Below are 10,389 nucleotides of genomic sequence, written 5' to 3'. Positions count from 1 at the left end.
CATGGGACAAAGAAACATATCAGTGAAGGTCCAGCCTCATGCCAGGACATACCTTCACAGTAAATTATAGAAAGCATCTAAAGGATGCTTTGCCTCAAAATACTTCCTTCACTAATGCCTGAAACACAAGTCCTTTGGTGGCAAGCATTTCCTTCTTCCTGAGTCTTGATTTTCAAATCCTGACACTCTTAGGAATATACTTAGTTGAAAACCTTGTTGTGAATGAATTTATTAGAATTGAAAAGATGAGAGTAGATGGTGGGAGCAGGATATAAAAGAAAAATGAAAAGATTCCAGGACACAAAAACTGATTTGCAAAGAGGAATCTTTAATGATTTTGCACTAAGCTAGTTATGGTGAGAATAGTTTTGAGCAAGTGGAGAAAATATGAGGGAAAGGGGTAAATTAATCTAAATTTGTATTAAGTCAGATATAGTGACAACGGACAACAATTCATTGCTCCTGCTGTATCTTTTTATTCTGTACTTCACAGTCTGGAAGAATATGGCATTAATGCTTTGTTTATTTGAAGAAAACTTTCCTACTTGTTTTTTTGCCATATCTAGAGGTTATTGTGATGTTCTCTCCCTTCATGCAGACTTAGCTTCATTCAGCAAACACCTACTGAATACCTACCAAATACAGACCAGTAGACCAAACACAGATGAAGAAGAGAGAATAAGGGAAAAAGAGTAGGAGAGAGCTGAGGGTAAACAAAAGGGTGCCACGTCCCAGCAACATTTTAGAAAGTAGTTAAGCAGATAAGACATCATGTAATTGCCTCAAACATAAGGAAACATACATGTCATAAGGTTCTAAAAATGTCATATATACTGCCATAAGATTTTACAGAGTAAGTCAGAGATCCCAGGGGGGCTGGGATAACGAATGGAATTTCAGGATGCAAGTCAGGCAAATCTTCCAGAAGAATGAGAGTTTGGGCTAAGCCTATTAAGAATGATAGGATACAGGACACCTCGGTGGCTCAGTGATTGAGCATCTGCCTTTGGCTTGGGGCATGGGCCCAGAGTCTCAGGATTGAGTCTCACATTGGGCTCCCCTTGAGAAGCTTGTTTCTCCCTCTGCCTATTTCTCTGCCTCTCTCAGTGTGTCTCTCATGAGTAAATAAATACATTCTTTTTTTAAATGATAGGATTTCAATAAGTAAAAAACAGAAATTTTTTTTTCAGATTCCTAAAATCTATGAATTTTGCTACAATTTATACTCTCACCTTTTATTATCCTCCAGTTCTTCCTGTTGGCTTCCACCAAATAAGCTTTGGGCATGGACATATCAGTCTCCAAGTTTCAGCTGGCTGTCCTTAGTAGAACTCTTAGGCACCAATCCTCATGTATTTTGAAATAAAATACCGACCATAAAGTTCAGGGTCCACTTCTGGGTTCTCTATTCTGTTCCATTGATCTATGTGTCTGTTTTTGTGCCAGTACCACACTGTCTTAATTACCACAACTTTGTAGTACAACCAGAAATCTGGCATTGTGATGCCCCCAGCTATGGTTTTCTTTTTTAAAATTCCCCTGGCTATTCGGGGTCTTTTCTGATTCCACACAAATCTTAAAATAATTTGTTCTAACTCTCTGAAGAAAGTCCACGGTATTTTGATAGGGATTGCATTAAATGTGTAAATTGCCCTGGGTAACATTGACATTTTCACAATATTAATTCTGCCAATCCATGAGCATGGAATATTTTTTCATCTCTTTTTGTCTTCCTCAATTTCTTTCAGAAGTGTTCTATGGTCAACTAATATTCGATAAAGGAGGAAAGACTATCCATTGGAAGAAAGACAGTCAATTCAATAAATGGTGCTGGGAAAATTGGACACCCACATGCAGAAGAATGAAACAAGACCACTCTCTTTCACCATACACAAAGATAAGCTCAAAATGGATGAAAGATCTAAATGTGAGACAAGATTCCATCAAAATCCTAGAGGAGAACACCGGCAACACCCTTTTTGAACTCATCCACAGTAACTTCTTGCAAGATACATCCACGAAGGCAAAAGAAACAAAAGCAAAAATGAACTATTGGGACTTCATCAAGATAAGAAGCTTTTGCACAGCAAAGGATACAGTCAACAAAACTAAAAGACAACCTACAGAATGGGAGAAGATATTTGCAAATGACGAATCAGATAAAGGGCTAGTTTCCAAGATCTATAAAGAACTTATTAAACTCAACACCAAAGAAATAAACAATACAATCATGAAATGGGCAAAAGACATGAAGAGTAATATCACAGAGGAAGACATAGACATGGCCAATAAGCACATGAGAAAATGCTCCGCATCACTTGCCATCAGGGAAATACAAATCAAAACCACAATGAGATACCACCTCACACCAGTGAGAATGGGGAAAATTAACAAGGCAGGAAACCACAAATGTTGGAGAGGATGCGGAGAAAAGGGAACCCTCGTACACTGTTGGTGGGAATGTGAACTGGTGCAGCCACTCTGGAAAACTGTGTGGAGGTTCCTCAAAGCTTTAAAAATAGACCTGCCCTTTGACCCAGCAATTGCACTGCTGGGGATTTACCCCAAAGATTCAGATGCAATGAAACCCCAGGACACCTGTACCCCGATGTTTATAGCAGCAATGTCCACAATAGCCAAACTGTGGAAGGAGCCTTGGTGTCCATCGAAAGATGAATGGATAAAGAAGACGTGGTTTATGTATACAATGGAATATTATTCAGCTTTTAGAAACGACAAATACCCACCATTTGCTTCAACGTGGATGGAACTGGAGGGTATTATTCTGAGTGAAGTAAGTCAATCAGAGAAGGACAAACAGTGTATGTTCTCATTCATTTGGGGAATACAAATAATAGTGAAAGGGAAGGCGGAAGAAGTGTGTGGGAAATATAAAAAAGGAAGACAGAACATAAAGACTCCTACTCTGGGAAACGAACTAGGGGTGGTGGAAGGGGAGGAGGGCGGGGGTTGGGGGTTAATGGGTGACGGGTACTGAATGGGGCACTGGACGGGATGAGCACTGGGTGTTACTCTGTATGTTGGCAAATTGAACACCAATAAAAAATAAATTTATTATAAAAAATAAAAATAAAAAAATAAAATAAAATACCGAGTAATAAAATTTCCTGACCTAGACTGTACTTATCATTCCTAATTAGATCAAGGTACTTTAGCCTGATTAGAATCAAAGTAATACCCCTATTGGAACATTGTTAAATTCCACTCCAAATTGGTCAAATAAGAATACTATGTCAAAGCTGATTGGAATATGAATGATGATTTAGTCTAAACTTTCATTTTAAAGGTGAAGAAGGTCATAGAAATAACCCGATTCATGTGTCACAGTGAGTTAATATTAAAGCTGGTACTTTAAGCGCAGGTTTCCTGCCTTTTAAGACAATGTCCTTACCAAAGTCATTTCCATCTGACCAGTGTCTTATGACATTAATGATATTAGTAATTTGTTCGCAATTATATCGCCTGTGGCCAGGCTTTATCTTACTTAGTTACAGAGGAAAGGTCAAATATCAAACTCAAAAGCTGAATTCTATGCCTCTGTTTTTATACATAAAAGAGGTAGATATTTTGACTCACTTAGATCCACTTAAAAAAGAAAAGAAAGTTTAAGCCCACTCAAACTAGAGATACAGGCCAAGACTACAAATTTTATCTCAATAGTGTAATTTTGAAATATAAAACATGTTAAAGTGGAAAAAGGGGGGGGTATGGTGGCAGAATAGGAGGACCCTAGGTTCATCTCCTCCCACAAATACAACTAGATAAGTATGAAATCATCCTAAATGCCCCAGAAATTGACCTGAAGACTGCCAGAACAAACTCCACAACTAAAAGTAAAGAACAATCCACACTGAAGAAGATAGAAAGTACAGAGATGTGGTTTGTTAGAGAAATGGATTGTGGCCCCTGCAGTGAGGATAGAACCATGGTGGTAGAGAAGGATGAGAGACAGACTAGCCCAAGGTGAAGTGCATGGGGAAAAGATATCCCCATAGTCATTGGCTTGAAAATCAAGAGGGAATGAATTTCCTGACTTCAGGAAACCAGCTGGGCTTAATGCCTGGAATTTTAAAGATCAGTAGGCTTGGCTCCAAGGTAACATGAACAACATTGGGTCTGCTCTTGTAGAAAACAAAGGGCAAACAGTCTGTGAATATAGGCATGAAAACAGCAATCTGAAGAGAACCTGGGGTACACAGTGGAGATGTTATTTGCTTATTTCAGAACATGTACCAAAGAGGCAGTATTCACAAATATAAGGAAACATACATGTCATAAGAGTCTAAAAATGTCATATCTACTGCCATAAGATTTTACAAAGGAAGTCAGGGATCCCTCCAGTAATACTTTATTATTATTATTATTATTATTATTATTATTAATTATGATTCGGAGGCATCATTTCACTTCTCTCCCTTCAGCAAAAGCATAGAGCCACCTGCAGAAACCAGCAAGGATCCAAATCTCACTATTTAACTGCTTACAGCAAGACCTGAACCACTCCAGTGGAAGGTCATCACTCCAGTGGAACCACCCTTCCCTTCCCCAGTCATGCTTGTGTCAGTAAAGGGTGGTGGGGCTCCTCCCCCAGAAGTTCCAGGAATTTCTCAGGGACACAGTTCTAGAGGCAGTGACAACAGGTATCATTTTGCAAGCAGACTGACCAGAGCACACCTTCTTAAAACTTGCTATATTCAGGCCAGGGACCAAACACCACACACAATGGCAAAAAAAAAAAAAAAAAAAAGTTTCTGTAGACTACTGGCCTGAAAGAAATTAACCAGGATAAAACAGCAGAGCCCACACAACACACATTGGGACACTCTTAAACGTCAGCCCCTGGGGAACAAAAGACACTACACTGAAGGGCAATATGGGACCTCTTATTCATAAGGCCATTACTCTCAAGAACAGATGTAGCTGACTTTCCTAACACAGAGAAACAGACACAGAGACTTTTAGACAAAGTAAGAAAACAGAAGATTTTGTCCCAAATGAAATAATAGGACAAGGCCAGAGTCAGAGATCTACCAAAACAGATATAAATGCAGGCCCAATAGAGAATTGAAAGTAATGATTATAAAGATTCTCGCAGACTATGGAAAGGAGTGGAAGTCATCAGTAAAACCCTCACCACAAAAATAAAAAAAATAATGTAGTAGAGATAAAGGGTTCAATAAACAAAATAAGGAACTTCCTGATAGAATGAACAGCAGGCTGCAAGAAGCAAGGAATAAATAAAGGAACAAGAAAACAGTAATGGAAAGTAATCAAGCCAAACAAAAGAGACAAAAAAGATTATACAAAATGAGGATAGACTTGCAAAATTGTGGAACTCAGAACATTCATAATATAGGGGTCCAATAAGAAGAATATAGAGAAAAGAGGGCAGAAAACATATTTGAAGAAAAAATAGCTTAAAACACCCATAAATTAGGAAGGAAAACAAATATCAAGAACCACGAGGCACAGAGAAACTCCAACAAAATTAACAAAAGCAGATCTGCAAGAACTATTGAAGGGGATTGTTTGAGCAGAAAGGAGAGAGCAAAAGTGACATTAAGAAAGTAGGAAATAAAAAGCAGTAAAAATAAATACTCTACTTAAAAAAATCTGTAAAGTCACAAAGTAAAAGTTGTAAAACATGTTAATGTATACCTAACACTTGAGGAGGACAGAAGAAAAGAATGGGTTCTAATTTAAATGAACATCAACTTAATTTAAAATGCTATAAACAGAAGAGGTTATATACAAAGCTACTAGTAAAAATATATTAAATACCAGTAATACATAGACAAAGAAAGAAAGAAATCCAAATATATCACTAAACAAAACAAAATAAAAAAAATGAAAGATAAAAGATAAGAAAGGATCAGAAAAAAATCTTCGGTAACAACCTCAAAACAAAAAAATAAAATGGCAACACATAAATATCTATCAATAATTACTTCAAGTGTAAATCAATTAAATGATCCAATCATAGGATGACAGAATAGAATTTTAAAAAACAGGACCGGGGGCAGGTCAAGATAGTGGAAGAGTAGGGGCCCAAGTCAACTGTCCACACCAACTTACGTAGATAACATTCAAATCATCCTAAAAACCTACCAATTTCTCCTGAAATTTAAAGAAAGAACAGCCAGAAGGCTAAAGAGAGAGGAGATAGTGCTTCTAACAAGTACAACTTGTTTTTAGCCCCACTGCACTGAGCAAAATGACTAGAAAAAAGAACTCACCACAAAAGAAAGATTCAGAAACAGTACTCTCTGCCACAGACTTAAAGAATTTGGATTACAATTGGATGTCACAAAGCCAATTCAGAAGCACAATTATAAAGCTACTGGTGAGTATGGAAAAAAAGCATAAAGGATTCAAGAGACTTCATGACTGCAGAATTTAGATCTAATCAGGCCAAAATTAAAAATCAATTAAATGAGATGCAATCCAAAACAGAGGTCCTAATGATGAGGGTTAATGAGGTAGAAAAAAGAGTGAGTAACATAGAAGACAAGTTGATGGCAAGGAAGGAAGCTGAGGAAAAAAGAGAAAAACAATTAAAAAATCATGAGGAAAGGTTAAGGGAAATAAATAACAGCCCCCGAAGGAAAGAATTTACATTTAATTGGAGTTCCAGAGGACACCCAAAAGATACAGAGGATCAGAAAGTGTATTTGAACAAATCATAGTTTAGAACTTCCCTACTTTGGGGTGGGAAACAGGCATTCATATCCAGAGATAGAGAGATCCCCGCTAAAATCAATAATAACCTTTCAACACCTCGACATTTAATAGTGAAACTTGCAAATTCCAAAGACCAAGACAAAATCCTTAAATCAGCAAGAGACAAGAAATCCCTAAATTATATGGGGATAAGTATAGGATAAACAGCAGACCTCTCCACTGAGACCTGGCAGGCCAGAAAGGGATGGCAGGATATATTCAGGGTCCTAAATGATAAGAACAGCAGCCAATAATACTCTATCCAGCAAGGCTGTCATTCAGAATAGAAGGAGAGATAAAGAGTTTCCAAGATAGGCAGAAAGTGAAAGAATATGTGACCACCAAACCAGCTCTGCAAGAAATATTAAGGGGGACTCTGTAAAAGAAAGAGGAAGCCCAAAGAAAAAATCCACAAAAACAGGGACTGAATAGGTATCATGATGACACTAAATTCATATATTTCAATAGTAACTCTGAATGTGAATGGGCTTAATGAACCCATCAAAAGGTGCAGGGTTTCAGACTGAATAAAAAGCAAGACCCATTTATTTGCTTTCTACAAGAGACACATTTTAGACCTAAGGACACCTACAGCATGAAAATGAAAGGGTGGAAAACAATTTACCATCCAAATAGTCCTCAAAAGAAAGCAGGGGTAGCAATGCTCATATCAGATAAAGTTTACCCCAAAGACTGTAGTAAGAGATGAAGTGGGACACTACCATATTCAAAGGATTTATCCAACAAGAGGACCTAACAATGATGAATCTTTATGCCCCGAATGTGGGAGCTGCCAAGTATATCAAACAATTAATAACCAAAGTTAAGACATACTTAGATAATAATACACTTATACTGGGAGATTTCAATATGGCGCTTTCTGTAAATGAAAAATCTTTAAGCACAATATCTTCAAAAAAACAAGAGCTTTAAATGATAACCTGGACCAGATGGATTTCACAGATATTAACAGAAATTTACATCCAAAAGCAACTGAATACACACTCTTCTTGAGTGCACATGGAACTTTCTCCAGAAGAGACCACATACTGGATCACAAATCAGTCTTATACAATACCAAAAGATTAGTGTTGTCCCCTGCATATTTTCAGACCATAATGCTTTGAAACTAGAATTCAATCACAAGAAGAAATTTGGAAGAAATTCAACCACGTGGAGGTTAAAGACCATCCTGCTAGAAGATGAAAATGTCAACCAGGAAATTAGAGAAGAATTAAAAATATGCATGGAAACTAAAGAGAATGAAGATACAACTGATCAAAATCTTTGAGATACAGCAAAAGCAGTCCTAGGATGGAAATACATCACAATACAAGCATCACTCAAAAAACTTGGGAAAATTCAAATACATAAGCTAACCTTGCACCAACAGGAACTGGAGAAAGAACAGCAAAAAAGACCTACACCAAGCAGAGGAAGAGAGTTAATAAAGGTTCAAGAAGAACTCAATGAAATAGAGACCAGAAAAACTGTGGAACAGATAAAAAAAAAAACAGGGGTTTGGTACTTTGAAAGAATTAATAAGATAGATAACCATAAGCCAGCCTTACTAAAAACAAAAGAGAAAAGACTCAATTTAATAAAATCAAGAATGAAACGAGATATCACAACCAATACCAAGGAAATACAAACGATTTTTAAAACATTATGAGCAGCTATACGGCAATAAATTAGGCAATCTAGAAGAAATGGACACTTTCTGGAAAACCACAAACAACCAAAATTGAAACAGGAAAAAACAGAAAACCTGAACAGGCCAATAATGAGGGAGGAAATTGAAGCAGTCATCAAAGACCTCCCAAAACACAAAACTCCAGGGCCAGAAGGCTTCCCAGGGGAATGATATCAAATGCTGAAAGAAGAAACAATACCTATTCCACTAAAGCTGTTCCGAAATATATAATGAGATAGAATGGCTCCAAACTCATTCTATGAAGCCAGCATCACCTTAATTCCAAAACCAGACAATGACCCCACCGAAAAGGAGAATTATAGACCAATATCCCTGATGAACACAGATGCAAAAATTATCAACAAGATACAAGCCAATAGGATCCAACAATACATTAAGAAGATTATTCACCATGACCAAGTGGGATTTATCCCCGGGATGCAAGGCTGGTTCAACACTCATAATGCAATGTGATAGATCATATCAAAAAGAGAAAAAACAAGAACCATATGATCCACACACTAAGATGCACAAAAAGCATTTGACAAAATACAGCATCCATTTCTGATCAAAACACTTCAGACTGTAAGGAAAGAGGAAACATTCCTCAGCATCTAAAAAGCCATCTACAAAAAGCCCACAGCAAATATCATTCTGGAAGCCTTTCCCTTAAGATCAGGAACAAGACAGGGATGACCACTCTCACCACTGCTATTCAACATAGTACTAGAAGTCCTAGCCTCAGCAATCACACAACAAAAAAAGTTGGCAAAGAAGAAGTCAAACTTTCCCTCTTTGCAGATGACATGATACTCTCCATAGAAAACCCAAAAGACTCTAACCCAAGATTGCTGGAACTCATACAGCAATTTGGCAGTTTGGCAGGGTACAACATCAATGCCCATAAATAAATGGCATTTCTATACCCTAACAATAAGACTGAAGAAAGACAAATTAAGGAGTCAATCCCCACTTACAATTCCCCCGAAAAGCATAAGATACCTAGGAATAAACCAAACCAAAAAGGGAAAGCATCTATACCATAAAAACTACAGAACACTTTTGAAAGAAATTGAGGAAGACACAAAGAGATGGAAAAATATTCCATGCTCATGGAGTGAAAGAATTAATATTGTGAAAATGTCAATGTTACTCAGGGCAATTTACACATTTACTACAATCCCTATCAAAATACCATGGACATTCTTCAGAGAGTTGGAACAAACCATCTTAAGATTTATGTGGAATCAGAAAAGACCCTGAATAGCCCGGGAAATATTAAAAAAGAAAAGTAGAGCTGGGGCATCACAATGCCATATTTCAGGTTGTACTACAAAGCTGTGATCATCAAGAGAGTGTGGTACTGGTACAAAAGCAGACACATAGATCAATGGAACACAATACAGTTTCCAGAAATGAGCCCTCAACTCTATGGTCAACTAATATTAGACAAAGCAGGAAAGAATATCCAATGGAAAAAGGAGGGTCTCTTCAATAAATGGTCCTGGGAAAATTGGACAGCCACATGCAGAAGAATGAAAGTAGACAATTCTCTTACACCAGACACAAAGATAAACTCAAAATGGATGAAAGATCTAAATGTGAGACAAGATTCCATCAAAATCCTAGAGGAGAACACAGGCAACACCCTTTTTGAACTTGGCCACAGCAACTTCTTGCAAGATACATCCATGAAGGCAAGGGAAACAAAAGCAAAAATGAGTTATTGGGACTTCATCAAGATAAGAAGCTTCTGAACAGCAAAAGAAACAGTCCACGAAACTCAAAGACAACCTACAGAATGGGAGAAGATGCTTGCAAATGACCTATCAGATAAAGGGCTAGCATCCAAGATCTAAGTGTATGTTCTCATTCATTTGGGGAATATAAATAATAGTGAAAGGGAATATAAAGGAAGGGAGAAGAAATGTTGGGAAATATCAGGAAGGGAGACA

The 10,389-nt window shown here is 37.3% G+C and overlaps 1 pseudogene; it reads left to right on the top strand.

Moving 5' to 3' along the window:
* The first annotated feature begins 3,913 nt into the window (after positions 1 to 3,913).
* LOC112909202 (U6 snRNA-associated Sm-like protein LSm8) overlaps positions 3,914 to 10,389 on the top strand; it is a 28,158-nt pseudogene continuing 21,682 nt past the window's right edge.

Source organism: Vulpes vulpes, chromosome X (genome assembly GCF_048418805.1).
Source record: "Vulpes vulpes isolate BD-2025 chromosome X, VulVul3, whole genome shotgun sequence".
NCBI classification, from domain to species: domain Eukaryota; kingdom Metazoa; phylum Chordata; class Mammalia; order Carnivora; family Canidae; genus Vulpes; species Vulpes vulpes.
Note: the sequence above shows the minus strand (reverse complement) of the source record. Positions and strands in the feature narration are given on the sequence as shown.